We start from the raw sequence: 17,661 nt of genomic DNA on the forward strand, positions 1-17,661 counted from the left end.
GCTGAGACAAACTAGTTTGAAGTGTGTAATTGGTCTACTATATTAGGAATTCCTTACTTCTTTTCAAGTGTTAAAGTCAGTAGTCACTTCGTAAATAAATGTAGAAATATATTAATTAATATAGGTATAAAGATGTTCCTTTGTATTGGTTTATTTTGGACTTGAGTTGTTGTAAGGCTTCTTTAAATTTGTGTTTGTTTATGTTTGTTTCTTTATTTAGTATTTGGGTGTTTTCTATGGTTATGTTGTGTTTATTTCATTTGCAGTGTCCGAAAACGTATGAAGGTGACCTTTTATGTTCTTTTAATCTAGTTTCCATTTTTCTACTTGTTTCTCCAATATAGAAGTCGTGGCAGTTATCACATTGTATTTTATAAATAGTGTTTGTGTAGTGCTTGTCAATGTAGTTTTTACATAGTATAGACCTTAGTTTTGTGCCTGAGTTTTGAATAAATTTGGTATTAACTGGAATACCATATTTTATTACTAGTTATGCCAAATGTTGGTTATTTTTCTACTGATGTTTGGAACATATACTATGCAGCAGTATATGGTTTCGTGATTTTTTAATTCGTGGGGTATATTTACTTTGGTTAGTTGATTTTGCTTTTTGTCTGAGTGTGTGCGTATAATGTTTTCTACGGTTTGTGGAGGAAACTTATTGATGTTGAAGAAATATTGTTTCATTTTGTCTTATTCGTCGTTAATTTTATCTGGTGAGCAAAGTTTTATGGATGTGTGTATTTGGTTTCTTAGTATGTTGAGTTTTTGTTTTGTTTCATGTACTGAGTCCCAAGGAATGTATAGTCCAGTATGGGTGATTTTTCGGTGGATTTCTTTTTTAAATTGTGTATCGGTTCCTGTAATTTTGAGGTTAAGAAATAATATTTGATTGCTTTCTTCCTGTTCACATGTAAAGTTAATGTTGGGATGTATAGAGTTAATGTGACTGAAAAAATTAAGTGTGTGTTCTGTAGATGTGAATCCCTCAATCGTGTCGTCAAAATATCTGTACCAGTGTAGTGCTTGTGTTTCGACTTGTGTCATAAAAATACAAATTTATTTGCGTTTGCCCTTGTTCGTATATAGTTGTGGTTGTTGAACATGAAGTTTGTCTTTACCGTGGTGAATTCTATGAGGGTTGCTAATTGGTTGCTGGAAATGTCAATTGATGGGTTAGGGTCTAGGATACAGTGTGTGTGTTTTTCGTATAGCAAAGCCACAAAGGACTATCTGCTCAGCCCACCGAGAGGAATCGAACCCCTGATTTTAGCGTTGTAAATCCGGAGACATACCGCTGTACTAGCGGGGGGCCTAGGATACAGAGTTCTAAGGCTATCTTGCAGGCTTCAACGGTTGGGACTTCTGTAAAGAAGGATATAACATCGAAACTGGCCATTAAGGCATTACGATTAAGTTGATTAAGGTTAGACTTGAAATTAAAAGTCTTTGATGAATGAGCTGGCTGATGTTACATATTTGGAGAATGCCCATGCTATGCATTTACCAAGATTGTAATTAAACGATTCATATGTGGACATTATTGGTTGTAATGGACAATCTGGTTTATGAGGTTTGGGGATGCCGTATATTTGTGGTGTGCTTGAGTAGGTCTTGCATAGGTAGGAATAAAGTGTTTGTGAAATTGTGTTGGTTTTTTTCCATTTTTAGTTTTTAGAAATGAAATTTCTAGGACACATCTGTAGGAAGAATGGAAGAGAGAAACAGATGCTATGTGGAAAAATAGAAGGCAGGAAAAACAGAGGGTGTCAAAGAACTAAATTTATCGACAGCCTCAATAACTATGTCACCAAGAACTCAATGAGCAACATCGAATTGATAAGGAGGATTGACAACAGAAAAGTCTGGCATGCCATGGTCGTCGATGTCTGCCGCAGATTTGACACATGAAGAAGAAGAAGTAGTATTTTATTTAGTTGCGTTTCGTGTGTCTTTGTTGGATTTGTATGTATTGGTTTAAATTTGTTTGTATCTCATAGAATGTTTTTCATTTTTTGGTTTGTTTTTTTGTTTTTTGGAATTTCGCACAAAGCTACTCGAGGGCTATCTGTGCTAGCCGTCCCTAATTTAGCAGTGTAAGACTAGAGGGAAGGCAGCTAGTCATCACCACCCACCGCCAACTCTTGGGCTACTCTTTTACCAACGAATAATGGGATTGACCGTCACATTATAACGTCTCCACGGCTGAAAGGGCGAGCATATTTGGTGCGACCGGGATTCGAACCCGCGACCCTAAGTCGCACGCCTTATGCGCTTGGCCATGCCAGGCCTATTTTTTTGGATGTGTTCATTCGTGTTTATTATGGCTATAACGGGATTCACATCTACAGAACACACACTTAATTTTTTCAATCACATTAATTCTATACATCCCAACATTATCCTCACAAGCGAACAGGAAGAAAGCAATGACATATCATTTCTTAACCTCAAAAAACTAGTAACAAAATATGATATCCCAGTTAATACCAAATTTATTCAAAACCTAGGCACAAAACTAAGGTCTATACTATGTAAAAACTACACTGACAAACACAACACCAATATTATTTATAAAATACAATGTGATAAGTGCCACGACTTCTATATTTTAGAAACAAGTAGAAAAATGGAAACCAGATTCAAAGAACATAAAAAGTCACCTTCACACGTTTTTGAACACTGCAAATCAAATAAACACAACATAACCATATATAACACCTAAATACTAAATAAAGAAACAAACATAAACAAACGCAAAATTAAAGAAGCCTTACTTATACAACAACTCAAGCCCAAAATAAACAAATACAAAGGAACACCTTTATACCTATATTAATAAATATAATCAAATATCTAAGCACACCCTGTACATTCCTACCCTCAGTTACACAACCCTCTTTAAACATGTGGTCAGCTATTGGTCAGTTAACTCTTTCTTTGTAAACCTGAAGGTCGAAACGTTGTTGGCTCCTCTACATAGAATTTTCTCAACTTTTACCAGCCCTTTTTACATTTATATTTTTCTCTACAAGTGGGTTTTCTCGTCATCACGGATTAGTCATGTGAGCTTCTATATTGATCACGATTAAAATTGCTCCAAGTAACGAGCGCAAATAATTAAATGTAGTTTTCAAACTATCATATTCGTAATTATTAGAATGCATTCTTTCATTTGGGCTCTCACACTACCGACGATATTTTTCTCTATGAGAGGGCAGCTAATCACCAGCATCTGCCCTCAGTTCTTGGGATACTCTTATCTAAACATTTGAGTTCGACCGTTACTCTTTTGGCACCCCACTGCCAAAATCCGAGTTAAAAATGTCTAATATTAAATTCCCTCCTATTCACTAAAATTGTAAAAGATCCTCAAGTGTAAGAATCAACACTAATATGTTGTATATATTGTTGTGCAAATGAGATTTCTAGAAACTCTCCTCACACGTATAAATATAACCAATGTGGCGCACAAAGAGACGCTCCATAAGATATTAAGGAAGTTCCAGACCACAAAAATACTCGATATTGTCTGTAAGTTTGTAGAACTTTTGTACATAAATCTTTATTATAAACTGTGTTACTGTTTGTTTATTAAAAGATTTTAGTATCAATAAAGAAAACTGTATGTAAGCAATCTTGTAAGCAAGTATCATAACTTAGATGCATATCGACATTTATTTTCTAAATCTCAATTACGACTGATATTGATAATCAAAACACTACACAGAAGAACTGGATCAAAGAAAAAGCACTCTTCAAAAGAGAAAATAGGATATCCTACATATTAGTAAAAGTAATATCTAGCTTGAAAGGATATTAATATTTTTATTGTATAAGTTTTTAAGCACTCACCTAAGAGCAGATGAAATGTTGGTTGCAGCAAAGAAAATTCTAACTTAATGTGGATAGAGTTCATAATATTATGGTTATAATTAATTATAAAAGTAAATGGTATATCAAAATTCAATCACTTGGTAACATATAAAAACAGGGTTTAGTTGAACAGTAATAAACACAAAAGTACAAAATTAATATTGTGTTAATATAAGTTTCATAATATCTCTTTGAAAGACCTCTTTTCAGAAAGAGGAATAATATACATCAAAGGGATAATTAATAAACAGAGAAAAGGTACACGAGATAGATTGAGCATGGATATGAAGAAATGGAGAAAATAAACAGAGAAATCCAACCAATATATGTCTATCAGATAAATGGCCGTTCTGTGGTGGTAAATAATGAGTTACCGAAAATCAAATATAGATAAATAATTTATGAACATATTTTCTAAAAGTTAATGATATTATACTAACAATGCATGTATAAAGAACGTTTATCCCTTTTCCAATATTTTACGAACACGACATTTATTTGCATATTTTGTTATCTTCTGTAAAACTCTCCTTGATTAAAATTTTGAATTGTGCATATTTTATGCTGAGATGTTCTTGATAAAGTCCTGTAAACTGAACCATGCGAAAACACTGGTTCTTTAAGAGATGTTTGTACTTGGTCAAATATTTAACCTAGTGATTTGTTAAATGTGATGGGAAAAGCATTAAATTTTATGGTGAATGATAAATGCACGAAAGTATAACTTTTCTTCCAAAATGCTTATAAATGTTTTGAATTAAACTTTAAAACGTGTTACATAAGATGAAAAACACCAGTAATAATGTATAGTAGAGCTCTCTATTCAGATGGAAAGATATTTAAATTATTTTTATACATATTCCTCGATGTCAGATAAAATAGCTTGACCTCCAATATTTGATAATAAGAACGTATTTTGTTGTTCATGATGACCAAAAACCCACTTGAAATAAAAATGTATCTCAAAACGGCTGGTATGGGTATTAACACTTTTATTGATAAGGAGAAAACAACGTTTCGACCTTCGTAGGTCATTTTCAGGTTAAGAAAGAGAGAATTTGAATGAAACAGTTGACGGAGACATGTCTTAGGAATAAGATTATAAAGGGTACAGGATTGCAAGGGGCGTTGCAGGTGGATGTTATGTAATTAATTAATAAAGGTATAAAGGTATTCCTATATAATGGTTTAATTGGTGTTATTGATTTAATTAAACACATTTAATGTAAAAAACAAATGTTTATAGGCCCGGCATGGGCAGGTGGTTAAGGCACTCGACTCGTAATCTGAGGGTCGCGAATTCGAATCCCCGTCACATCAAACACCCGTGTGGACGTTAAAATGTGATGGTCAATCCCACTGTTCATTGCTAAAAGAGTAGCCCAAAAATTGGCGGTGGGGGATGATTATTAGCTGTCTTCCTTGTAGTCTTACACTGCGAAATTAGGGACAGCTAGCTCAGTGTAGTTTGATTGAAATTCAAAATAAACCAACCAAATGTGTATACAGTAAGATTTTATATACACTTTATATAGAACAATAAACTCTTTATTATTACTTTACTTATTAAAGTTAATATGTTGTTCTTCCAATATAATTATTTCAATGTTTGATATATTTTCATATAATCAAGAATTTACGTTTTTAAATATCACGAATAACAAAGGTGATAAGTATTTAGTTGAAATCATCTACGTTTAGTACAGATATAATGTTTGCGCATTTTTATATTTATTCCAATAGAAGAAGAATTTCCATATTTTTTTTATAATATACAAGTAGAAAAAACACTCAAATAAATAATCACTTCAACATGAACTTGAATGAAAAATATTGTACTTTTTCGAGGTCTTTACTTCAAAAGTAACTGGTCAGCTTTGAAATCAGTGTGAAAAATAAAATGGTCTATTATTGGCTAAATTATCATTTTTTAAACTGAATGTTTACTAAGTGTAACTAGGTATATTTAATATAAGGATGGTTCATTGCTATTATAATTACTAAAAAGATGAAAAGAACTGTTATGATTACTAAAACTTTAAGTTAACCGCCATTAATAAAGTGTTTTATTTATTTAGATAATAAGTATCCATGATGAGTGAAGGAACGTGTGTTTTATTTATTTAGATCATGATGAGTGAAGAAACGTGTGTTTTATTTATTTAGATCATGATGAGTGAAGAAACGTGTGTTTTATTTATTTAGATCATGATGAGTGAAGAAACGTGTGTTTTATTTATTTAGATCATGATGAGTGAAGAAACGTGTGTTTTATTTATTTAGATCATGATGAGTGAAGGAACGTGTGTTTTATTTATTTAGATCATGATGAGTGTTTTATTTATTTAGATCATGATGAATGAAGAAACGTGTGTTTTATTTATTTAGATCATGATGAGTGAAGAAACGTGTGTTTTATTTATTTAGATCATGATGAGTGAAGAAACGTGTGTTTTATTTATTTAGATCATGATGAGTGAAGAAACGTGTGTTTTATTTATTTAGATCATGATGAGTGAAGAAACGTGTGTTTTATTTATTTAGATCATGATGAGTGAAGAAACGTGTGTTTTCACAATTGTTTCAAATTCCCGTGTACAATTATGAATCAATCAATCAATAAAAAGTTTTTTGATATTTTTACACAAATAAATGTAGATCTTCAACATTTTCTAACCAAATATTAAAAACTACTGAATGATAAATCTTTGCACGACGACATAAGATAACTGATCATAAATATTGAAATATCAATTGAATATTACGTGGGAGAATTACTTTGGTTGTTCATAAGCACAAAGCAACACACTGAGCTGTTTCTGCTGTAACATCCACTTATACACGATTTTAGTGTCGTAAAGCTTACTAAATTTTCGCTGAATCATTATGGGTCACGTGGGAGAAAGTATTTTTTAGAAAGTAAATCTTCCCTAAGAAATTTTCCTTATTTGTTACTCTCGTTCTCTCAGACAGCGACAGTAAAAACGTATTCTTAAATCTTGACAGAAACAGAGAAGCAAAAGAACATCACAAACAAAAGTTTAATATGTATAATCAAGACACACACACATTAGAGTGACGTGGGGCCAAAACAACAAGCAGGACACAACTTATATCAATAAAAGCAGTTGTAATTTAGTGATTTTCACTTTCAGTAGCTCAGACTGTGGTAATTGAAGGTATCACATATTTCCAGTGAATATGTTCTACTGGAAACTTACTTCACATACTAAATTTCGTGTAAATCGATTAAAAATACATGATGTATTACACCTCTAATTTTGTTTAAATTATTTCATTCTTCGCACCTGAAGTACAGACAATGTATTTGACAGAAAACGTACATAACTTTTAAGGATATTTTTTTTCAAATTTAATGCGCAGATTGATCATTACAATCTACAATTAAATGTCACATTTGGTCTAAATATGAGACACAGGTACAAAATTCAACAAAAACCGGCCAAATTTGACCAAAATATTTTGCGCACATCTACGCAAAAAGTCACGAGAGCTATCGATCTAATATTTTTACTACAGCTTTCTCTACGAATAAAAAAGGGCCGTTTTGTCATTTGGACTAAAGACGGTTGATTTAGAACGTCAAATTATAAGGTGAAAGAACATGCATATACATAAATGTTGTTTGTCTCCCAGTGGCTCAGCGGTATGTCTGTGGACTTACAACGCTGAATATCCGGTTTCGATACCCGTGGTGGACAGAGCATAGATAGTCCATTGTGTAGCTTTGTGCTCAATTCAAAACAACAACAACAACAACAACATAAGTGTTGATTAGACCAGGCAAACCAGATTATCAGTTTCTAGCTTAAGTTTTCAAAATAATTATAAATCAAAATATTCATTACTAAATTTAAAGCATGGATTTGGTAAATTTTATGAAATTCTTCTAATTAAAGAGCATTTAGCATCACGCTGTATTAGCTTAAGCAATTAGCGCAAATAATGATGCTTGATACAGCTTTATCGAGTGTAGGGGATGATGACAAGCTATTGTTAATCTAAATTCCATGGCGTTAGTGTAAAGGAAGCTATTAACATTGTTTGTGAGAGGAAAACTACCACCATATAATTTAAAGAATCTGGTAGATTGTGCAAAGTAAACGTCTTTTCCATTAATAATCTTCCGATCATAAAGCTAATTTTGATTTCTACTGGGTGTCACTTTTTTTACTTTTTGTGGTTTATAGGTGTGTATTGAATAAATCGTAATATCTAATCAAAAATGCTTGATGTGTGAAAAAAGGATTCAGCAAATAGTTTTAAGTATGAAAACAACAGAAAAAAATCAATACCAATAATTCAAATAATTTAAAGTCAGTCAATTGCAATAACTGAAGCTATTAGAAAAAAGTAAAATGTATGAATACAAAAAAGGAGGTGCACAACAATACCTTAAAACGTTGTTATCCATACGGATTTTGGATATTTTTTAAATAGAAAATATTTTACTTAATACAGGAAGAGCTACAAAATTATGCAAATAAATACACACATCAGAGATAGCATTTTTATTACCTTTATTTGATCTTTCAAAGACGCATAAAGACATTGAAAATAAAGTTTAATAGAAAGAAAAGCACAACGAAATGCACATATACTGAAAAGAGAAGAGTGTTCAGTTGATACAAACTCTCACTCAGCCAGTAACAGCTTGTGATAATCAGTAATACAACAGCAATCCTTTCATAACTACTGACAAATAAAAAAAATGTCTTTACGATTTCTGATATATTGTTGTCACGTACTTCTTATTACTATTCTGAAATATATTTAGAATAGCCTGAGTTTATATAACCTTAATATAAACAAAGAAATAAATCAATCAATAATTTGACTCTTAAACAACAAATATATGTGCAAGGAACATGTAATTTGTGGATATAAGATGTGTGTAAAATACCTAGTGCTATAAAACTTTGTAGTTAGAAAGTAAATACAGCAATATTTTTACATTGTTGACATTACGATGTTAAATACTTAGTTACGATGGTGTTATCTTCTTCACCGCTTTGTCGAAATCTTCAGAGTAATGCTTCAACAACTAGAAAGAGTTGTTAAAGAAGACGTATATATAGATAGAAGAATGTTTGTCTTACTTTACCAGGCCCAGACCTAAGACACTAATTTTATTCACGTGCGTTTAAAATTTTATATTTTACCTCGAATGACTTGTGAAAAGTCTACGTTAGTTGCTTCCTTTTATTTGCAACAGTTGTTTCGTTTTGAAATTTTTTAATCCTTAAACAAAATGTAAAACAGACGTACTATTTTTACGCTCTTTTTTCATCTCCTTGCAGTCAAGCACTTTTATGTTTTCACCTTATCCGTAATTATTTATTAAGTTCCTAAAGTGATCGATGAGTATCGAATCGAACTTAATAGACCATTTATTTGTGGGCGAACTAAGAAAAAAAGTGTTTCCACTCTTGAATATTTCAGAAGTAGAATAATTTCCTTTTTATTTAGAAGTCAGGGGCTCAAATCCAGTTCTCAGTCTTTCACTTTTTGCTCTTAAAGTGTGTTTTGGTGTTGTTTATAAAATTTTGCATAAATTGATCAGTCTGTAAACTTTATGGATTTAATTTCTTTTGGATTTTGGTTAATGCAGTTCTGTTAATAAAAAGGAAAGAAGGTTAAACGTGTAGAACAGGGGAAGACATACGTGATATGCGTGCACAAATTTATATTAGGTATGTCGTGTTTTTATTTCGAATTATTCGTTTGGAACGAGAAACAGTAGCTCTCTAGTCATAGATACAGTAATAAAAAGTGTAGATAAACCAGGGAAAACCTAATGTTACTTGAGTAACTTTTTTATCTCCGAACTTTTATCAAAGTAAATCTTACCCTTAAAGAGTTTGTATAGATTGGTTGTTCAAAGAGTTAAATTTGTTTTTATTAACCTATTCTGGAAGAGAAGGTATGTAAAAAAACAACAAAAATCATTCAATTTATTGTAACTTAACAACGAAATCTCATTTAAAATTACATTGTTAGGTGAATACGACTTGAGATTATAACAGAAAAATTAGATATCACACTTATACACAAAATTATTCAACTAAGTCGAATACAATATTAATTAAACCATCTTAATGAACCTTCTAAGACCCTAATCAAAAAATGATGCGTAAAAGAAAATGCTTACACAGCAGTAAATTAACATGCAGTGATTTGTTTCATAATTTATTGTTATAGTTTCTATAGTCCAGTTAAGTCATGTATCATCATTATCAAACGCTCAGTCGCTTTTATGACCATCCGCAAGAAGAGAACTAATATTTATATATATATGTTCATGCAACGTTGCAGGAAGATATAGTGTATATAATATTAGTAACCTTAAGATTTGCCACAACCACACTTGTATATTAATCTTTTTCTCGTTAAGTTTTTGTTTTTGCGGTACTGAACATGCTCGTCTATTTTCTTTTTCAACCAGGAAAGCGTTATAACGTGACAGGCAATCCCACTACTCAATGATAAAAGAGTAGCCCAAGAGTTGTCAGTTGATAGTATTTACTATCTGTTTTCTGTTTAATCTGTCACTGCTAAATGAGGGACGGTTATCGTAAATTGTATTCGTGTAGCTTCGTGCATAATTAAAAACAAACTAAACCTTAACTTTCTAACATTAATAAGTTGCAACACGTCGGAAGGGTTTAAAAAGTTGGTAGATTAATTGGAAAATTCGCTTACAGATGTCTAGAGTTTTAAAAAATATATTATCAAAACAGTGAATAAAATAGGCATAAAATGAAAACAGTATGTACTGTATCAGAACACAGCAGAAGTTCTTAACCTATACAGTAATTAATTATCGTCCGATAATTCAGACCGTGACAAACCAGTAAAATATCCATAAAGGTACGAAATGCTTTGTTGTTTTTTTCAGCAGCACTATGAAGAATTCACTCATGGCTTCCATAATACAAACGATACTAATTGCACATGACAAACGTTTAGAAATAAAAGTTTTTGTTGGTGAAGGCGACTTCGTACTGTTTGTTGAGGCGAAATTTCACGTTTCATTTGGAGCTGTGCGGAAACACAAAACATGGTACGTGAAACTCGTGTTGGGAATTATAGTAGTCGAGGTAAAAGGTCCAAACTCTACAAAAGTGATCGTGAAAAGTGTATTTTTTTTTACATAATGCACGAAAATAAATTAAATAGTTTACCAACGAAATATTGGTAAATAATTGTGTAAATGTACTTCCATAATAGTAAAATACATCTTTGTTGAAGTGACTTCATTGAATGAATATATAGTTACTCAAGAAACCCTACTCAGACGAAAGAACCAAAGCAACCACAAACTAGTGAAAAGGAATTACTGAAACATATATCAGACTTCAAACAGTGGGATGAGCAAACCTAGAGGATGATATTTTTGTACCAGCATTATAATTGTTTGGCAAAACTCAACGATAGTTTATTTAACAACAGATAGGAGAATCTAGAGTTCGGGTCGAAGGCGAGGAAAGTAAGGTCTGAACCTTAGTCATGTGTGTTAGAACTTTTCACGTTCAATTGCACCTTATCTGATCACAGATGAAAAGGAAATCTCATTGGTCGTGCAATTTTATCAGGAAAGAGGCTTTTTGTTGAGGGCTCAATTTTCAGCAACGTGTGTTTGTTTATTTGGAATTAATCACAAAGCTGCACAATTTGTGCTCTGTCTAACGCGAGTAACGCTGGATTCTAGAGATATGAGAACGCAGACATACCGCTCAGCTGGTGGGGGATAGTAATGGATGATAATTTATTTAATGTAAATACAAAGTACCAGTTCATTGCTCAACCTACAGTCATGTGAAAAAGTTAGGACACCCTATGAAACTCTGTGTATTTTTGTAACATTTTTTGGATATATAAATATTTAATATCAATTTTAACAATACTGAGAGATTATAGGAATAGAACTAAACAATTAAAACTGAAGAAAATACTTTTCAAGATCTTCAGTAAATGTAATTCTACAAAAATGCATATTCTAACTGAGAAAAATTTAGGACACCCCACATTTATTCCTACTTAAAATGGCTCAACCAGGTGCACATGATCAGAAGATCGTTACTCAGCATTTTGAATGAAGCTTGTCCTATTTAAACCTCAGACATTTAGTTTGGTGTGAGAGTGAGCACCATGGTGAGAGCAAAAGAGCTGTCTGAGGCCTTCAGAAAGAAAATTGTAGCAGCTTATGAGTCTGGTAAGGGATTTAAAAAGATCTCAAAAAGGGATTTTGAAATCAGTGATTCCACTGTCCGGAAAATAGTCAACAAGTGGAGGACTTTCAAAAAAACTGCCAACATGCCCAGGTCTGGTCGTCCAAGCCAGTTCACCCCGAGAGCAGACCGCAAAATGCTAAAAGAGGTCTCCAAACACCCTAACATGTCATCACGGGACCTACAGCAAGCTCTGGCTACTGTTGATGTGAAAGTGCATGCCTCTACAATCACAAAGAGACTGCACAAGTTTAACTTGCATGGGAGGTGAAAAGGAAGAAACATTTGCTCTCTAAAAGAAACATCAAGGCCAAACTGAAGTTTGCCAGAGAGAATGTAAACAAACACCAGGACTTCTGGAATAATGTTCTTTGGACACCATAACAGAGAACATGTTTGGCGTAAACCAAATACAGCATTCCTGGAAAAGAACCTCATACCAACTGTGAAGCATGAAGGTGGAAGTGTCATGGTTTGGGGCTGCTTTGCTGCAGCAGGACCTGGACAGCTCACAAGCATAGAATCCACCATGCATTCTACTGTGTATCACAGGGTTCTTGAGGATCATGTGAGACCATCTGTACGAAAATTAAAGCTGAAGCGGAACTGGACCCTGCGACACAACAATGACGCAAAACATAACAGTAAATCCACCAAGGACTGGCTGAAAACTAAGTAATGGAGAGTCCTGGAATGGCCGAGTCAAAGCCCAGATCTTAATCTCATTGAGATGCTGTGGGGTTACTTGAAACGGGCTGTACATGCAAGAAACCCCTCAAACATCTCACAGCTGAAAGAATTCTACATTGAGGAGTGGGCGACCTTTCTTTAGACCGATGTCAGAGACTGGTAGATGGCTGCAAGAAGCGTCTCACTGCAGTTATTTCAGCCAAAAGGGTTAATACTAGCTATTAGGAGGTAGGGTGTCCTAACTTTCTCCTCAGTTATAATATGCATTTTTGGAGAATTACATTTACAGAATATCTTGAAAAGTATTTTCTTCAGTTTTAATTGTTTAGTTATATTCCTATAATCTTTCAGTATTGTTAAAATTGAGAATAAATATCTATATATTCAAAAATGTTACAAAAATACACGAGCTTTCATAGGGATAGGGTGTCCTAAATTTTTACATGACTGTATATGCACATTTTTGTTGTCTGGTTAATAATATATTGTACAAATTTTAAGTTCATCATTTAGTTGTAATTACTCATTGTTTATGAACCTTACATATATATATATATATATATTACTTGTTCGATTTTATAATTATTTCTAATACTTTACAGGCATTTTTCTTCATAACAAAAAATATAAAAAGATGTTTGGAAGATGTCATGTATCCGTATTGTAGCTTTGTTTGACACAGCCTTAATTGGCTCGTTATATGAAAATCACAAAGGTAAATAGTTTTATTCACCTCAACTGAGGAGAACGATTTTTAATTTGTTAAAATGTTTTAACCACCTACACCCTTGTGCAAATTAGTTGAAACAAATGATCATTTTACAATATTTTCAGCATGGCGGCCTGTGTAGGCTCTCTGGTCCTGGTGATTTCCTTGAATAGTCATTTTTTCAGACAGACGGTGTCATTAGCTGTGTTTTGCAGTACGATCGATCTATATTTGGGATATATGACGAAATTTTGAGGAATATTACATCATTCGAAATTGCGTTAGAAAACCAAGGAGACCATTCAAAAAACAACTTCTTACCAACTCAGTGAAGAAAAACACGGTATCAGTGGGATCTTAAATATACAAGAATTGGACGCAAGAACAACTGAGGAAGGTGTTATTCAGTGACGAGACTCATTTCTTCGTATGGAGTCAAAGAAGTCTTCATGTTTGCAGATCTCCAGGTGAAAAACTTCGAGAATCTCATATCAATCAGTTCGTAAAACATTCCTTGAAGAAAATGTTTTGGGGCTTTTTCAGCTACTATGGCATCGGAGGCTTACATATCGTAGAAGGTATGATGCGAGGACCACAGTACATTGAAGTTTTGCAAAAAAAGAGTCGTTCCAGAATTGAAAAAAAGATTTCCAGATGGATCTGGCATTTTTCAGCAAGATCTGGCTCCGTGCCAAACATCGAAACTTGTGATGAATTTTATGATTACAACGCGAATAAAGGTGCTGGACTGGCCTGGAAACTCTCCGGACTTAAATCCTATTGAAAATCTTTGGGCGATTTGTAAAGAAAGACTTCGGGGAAAAGACTGTACAACGAAAGATGGGCTAATTGAGGCCATAATTGAGGTGTGGTACCGCAATCCAAATATTAGTAAAAATTGCAGTCTCGATGGACTCGATGCAAAGTGGATTAATGATCTTCTGAAAAATAAAGGCGGTCATATCATGTATTAATTTGTGAATAATTTTTGGATTCTCACAAATAAAACGCAAAAAAATGAAAAAACCGTAATTTTTCGTCTTGTTTCAATTAATTTGCACAAGGGTGTAAATACGGCCTAAGTGTTATGGCGTCCGACTTGCAATCTCCGGATGCCGTGTTATAATCTCCGTCACCGAACATGCTTGCTCTTTCAGCTTTGAGAACATCATAAAGCGAGGGACAATCTCAATGTTCGTTGATAAAATGGAGTATCTTTCTAGCTTATCACTGCCAAATTAAGTATGGATAGCACTCGAGTAGCTTTGTGCGAAATGCAAATCAAACCAATGTACGATTATTATAGTGTAGCAAAGTACGAGAACCAGTAGCGAGCACAGAAAAAACATCTTCATAACACCGTATCTGTTAGTGTGGTTCGTGGTAACAAAGCCCAGGTTTTACAGTTATTTCTTTGCTCGAACCGAAAAATGTCTACATTCATGCTTAAGCTTATTACAACCATTGAGTATGTATAAGGTACAAATGTACACATAATGCAAAAAACAATAATAAAAAAAGACAGGGACAATATACAAAATTCTTCAGACATTTTTGTGATATATTAAGTTTTAACTTCTGTGTCCAAATTTGGTAGATAGGTAAACAATTAAACAAAGCAACAAAAAAGGGTAAGCTGATTAGAAAATAAGTTCGATTAATCCTTTATTTCACTTTATATCTTAAAAGTAAACATTTCTGAAAAGCATCTTATTCGTTAAAATTTAAAAATTACACACACAAATAATGCACATACATGTGCACTAAACTATAAGTATATATACTTTAAATACAGCACATTTTATTGACAAATAAAAATTGTCTTGATTTATAATGAGTGGTGTCATGCATAATATTATAAGTTCGTAATCGATCGTTACAAATAAATTAAAATTTTGTGAATGGATTTATAATGAGAAGTGCTTTAATAAATATGTGGAACCCACTGCTCAAAAAATTAAAGGAACAAGTACATATTTCAGTATATTTTTGTCATAACTAAACTTATGTATGAAAAACATATCCGTTCGTCTACAAGTGTATTTTTAAGCTTGCGAGTGAAGTCTCAAGCAACTCAAATCAAACTCACCTCACTCAAGGGAATACAACTCAAGGTACCCTATATAAGACTGTTACGTGAAACTATGCATTCCTCATTAATTCTCGAAACAAACACCAAGATAGATTTTCTTTAGCGACTCGTTTTGTCAGTGTGTACCTTCACCTTGTGTACCCAAGAAGTCAGGTGCCATCTGACAGAGAACGAGATGGCCAGGGCAGTCCAGATGCTGGCACAGCGTATCAGTGTGTCACCAAGCGACATCAATCGACTTTGGCGACGCCACCAGGAGACGACGTCAAGGCCGTCATCGTGGCACAACAACCAGAGAGTACCGCTACATCCTTACTACCGCTCTGCAGGGCAGGTTAGCTATAGCGTGGTCACTGTGAAATTACCTTCAGCATTCCACTGGAACCCGTGTGTCGACCCAAACAGTTCGCAACCGTCTACAAGAAGGATGCTTTAGTGCTTGACGGCCTGCAAGAGACATTATTCTGACAGCGCAACACCGTGCAGCCAGGTTGGAGTTTGCTCGTCATCACCTGGTCTGGGAACTTCGTCAATGGGCCACCGTGCTGTACACAGACGAGAGCAAGTTCACTGTGTCTCATGATGATGAACTGTGAGAGTGTGGAGACGCCAAGGAGAGCGATTTTCCGCTTGTAACATTGTGCAACTTCAGTAAGGAGGTTCTGTAATGGTCTGGATAGGCATATGCTTGGGTAGCCGTACGGACTTACTCATACTTGAAAGGGGTGCTCTGAACGCAAGAGGTATAGAGACGAAATTCTGGAACCCGTTGTGAGTCGTTTTGCTAGTGCTGTAAGCGATGGGTTCATTTTCATGCAGGTCAACGCGCGAGCCAATGTCACCAGACTGTGTATGGACTTCCTTGACGAGGACGGAATGGAGACTTTTGAGTGGCCCTCCAGATATCTAGATTTACATCCGATTGAACATCGTTAGGATATGTTGTTGAGGCTTGTATACTGAACGCCGGCACTTTCCTTAGAATGTAAATGAACTCCGACAAACCCTGGTAGACGAGTGGGTTGCCATACCCGAAGATAACATCGATAGACTGATTTGAAGTGTACCAAATCGGTGTCTGGAGTGTGTCACACTCCGTGGAGGTCACACTAGATATTGAATGTTTCAAACATTTCTTGAATAAACGCCTGTAAACTGTTTAAAGTATTGTTTCATATGGACGATCAGTTCTGGTGATATTGGTCATTTTAAAATAATTATTTTTCCATGTTTTACCGTTCATCACACATTAAAAAATTGATACAGATGGAATTGAAATGAGGCAAATTACCTAAAAAAATAAAAATATTATCACATTTGGAATACTGAGGTAAATTATATATGAAAACATACTTGTTCTATTAATTTTTAGCAGTTTATATATATATATAACATGATTATAAACAAAACAACATTTAAGGCTGTTACATATATATATATATACTAAAACATGTCCTTTAGGAACAAAAGTTTATTAGAAACTCACTTAGTCGTGTAGGTTTTGTTAAAGAAAGTTTATACATAATAAAATATGTTTCTAGAACTGCAAAACAACTTGTTGAGTATGATTTCCCTCACTCTCGATCAGCATATCAAGCCTCTCCATAGGTGAAACTATTGTAAACACTGTATGTTCTGAGCAGTATTCATTGGTTCTCGCTACCTGAATCATCCTTTTCAGATTATTCATACTTAGTGGTTCTTCCAATATATGTTCTTTTTGATGATGTTTTACCAAAACCAGACGATGCAAAGTCCAGGAGCCTCACTGACCTTTTATGTCTGAATAAATGGCCTATGATTCTTCCTGTTTGAAGCCTTTTAAGAAGACGATAGATATGAAGGATTGTCCTGTGTTGATGGCTGATGACAGTTTCAATGCTCTTCCAACATACTATCAAAACAACTTTACTGAATCACAGTTAGTTTCATCAACAACTTCAAAAGAATAAAGATAAATCATAAAGGTTTAAGATAAAGGTTGTATTTGTCTATACAAAGAATGTTTTTTTAAGCCGTGTTTAATAGATATTTGATCTGGT

General features: G+C 33.8%; 1 protein-coding gene across 6 annotated transcripts in view; it reads right to left on the reverse strand.

Annotated features, from left to right (window-relative positions):
- LOC143232858 (uncharacterized) overlaps positions 1-17,661 on the reverse strand; it is a 175,703-nt gene that overhangs the window by 89,378 nt on the left and 68,664 nt on the right. The window contains exon 2 of one of the 6 annotated variants that reach the window (XR_013017826.1): positions 15,171-17,513. The exons of 4 other annotated variants lie outside the window; for them this stretch is intronic. The gene's annotated coding sequence lies outside the window, so the exon portion shown is untranslated. Of the gene's footprint in view, positions 1-15,170; positions 17,514-17,661 lie in introns of those variants that run through there. One more of the 6 variants, XR_013017822.1, reaches the window with a different exon arrangement.

The sequence above is a fragment of the Tachypleus tridentatus genome, chromosome 11, assembly GCF_004210375.1.
Source record: "Tachypleus tridentatus isolate NWPU-2018 chromosome 11, ASM421037v1, whole genome shotgun sequence".
NCBI lineage: Eukaryota > Metazoa > Arthropoda > Merostomata > Xiphosura > Limulidae > Tachypleus > Tachypleus tridentatus.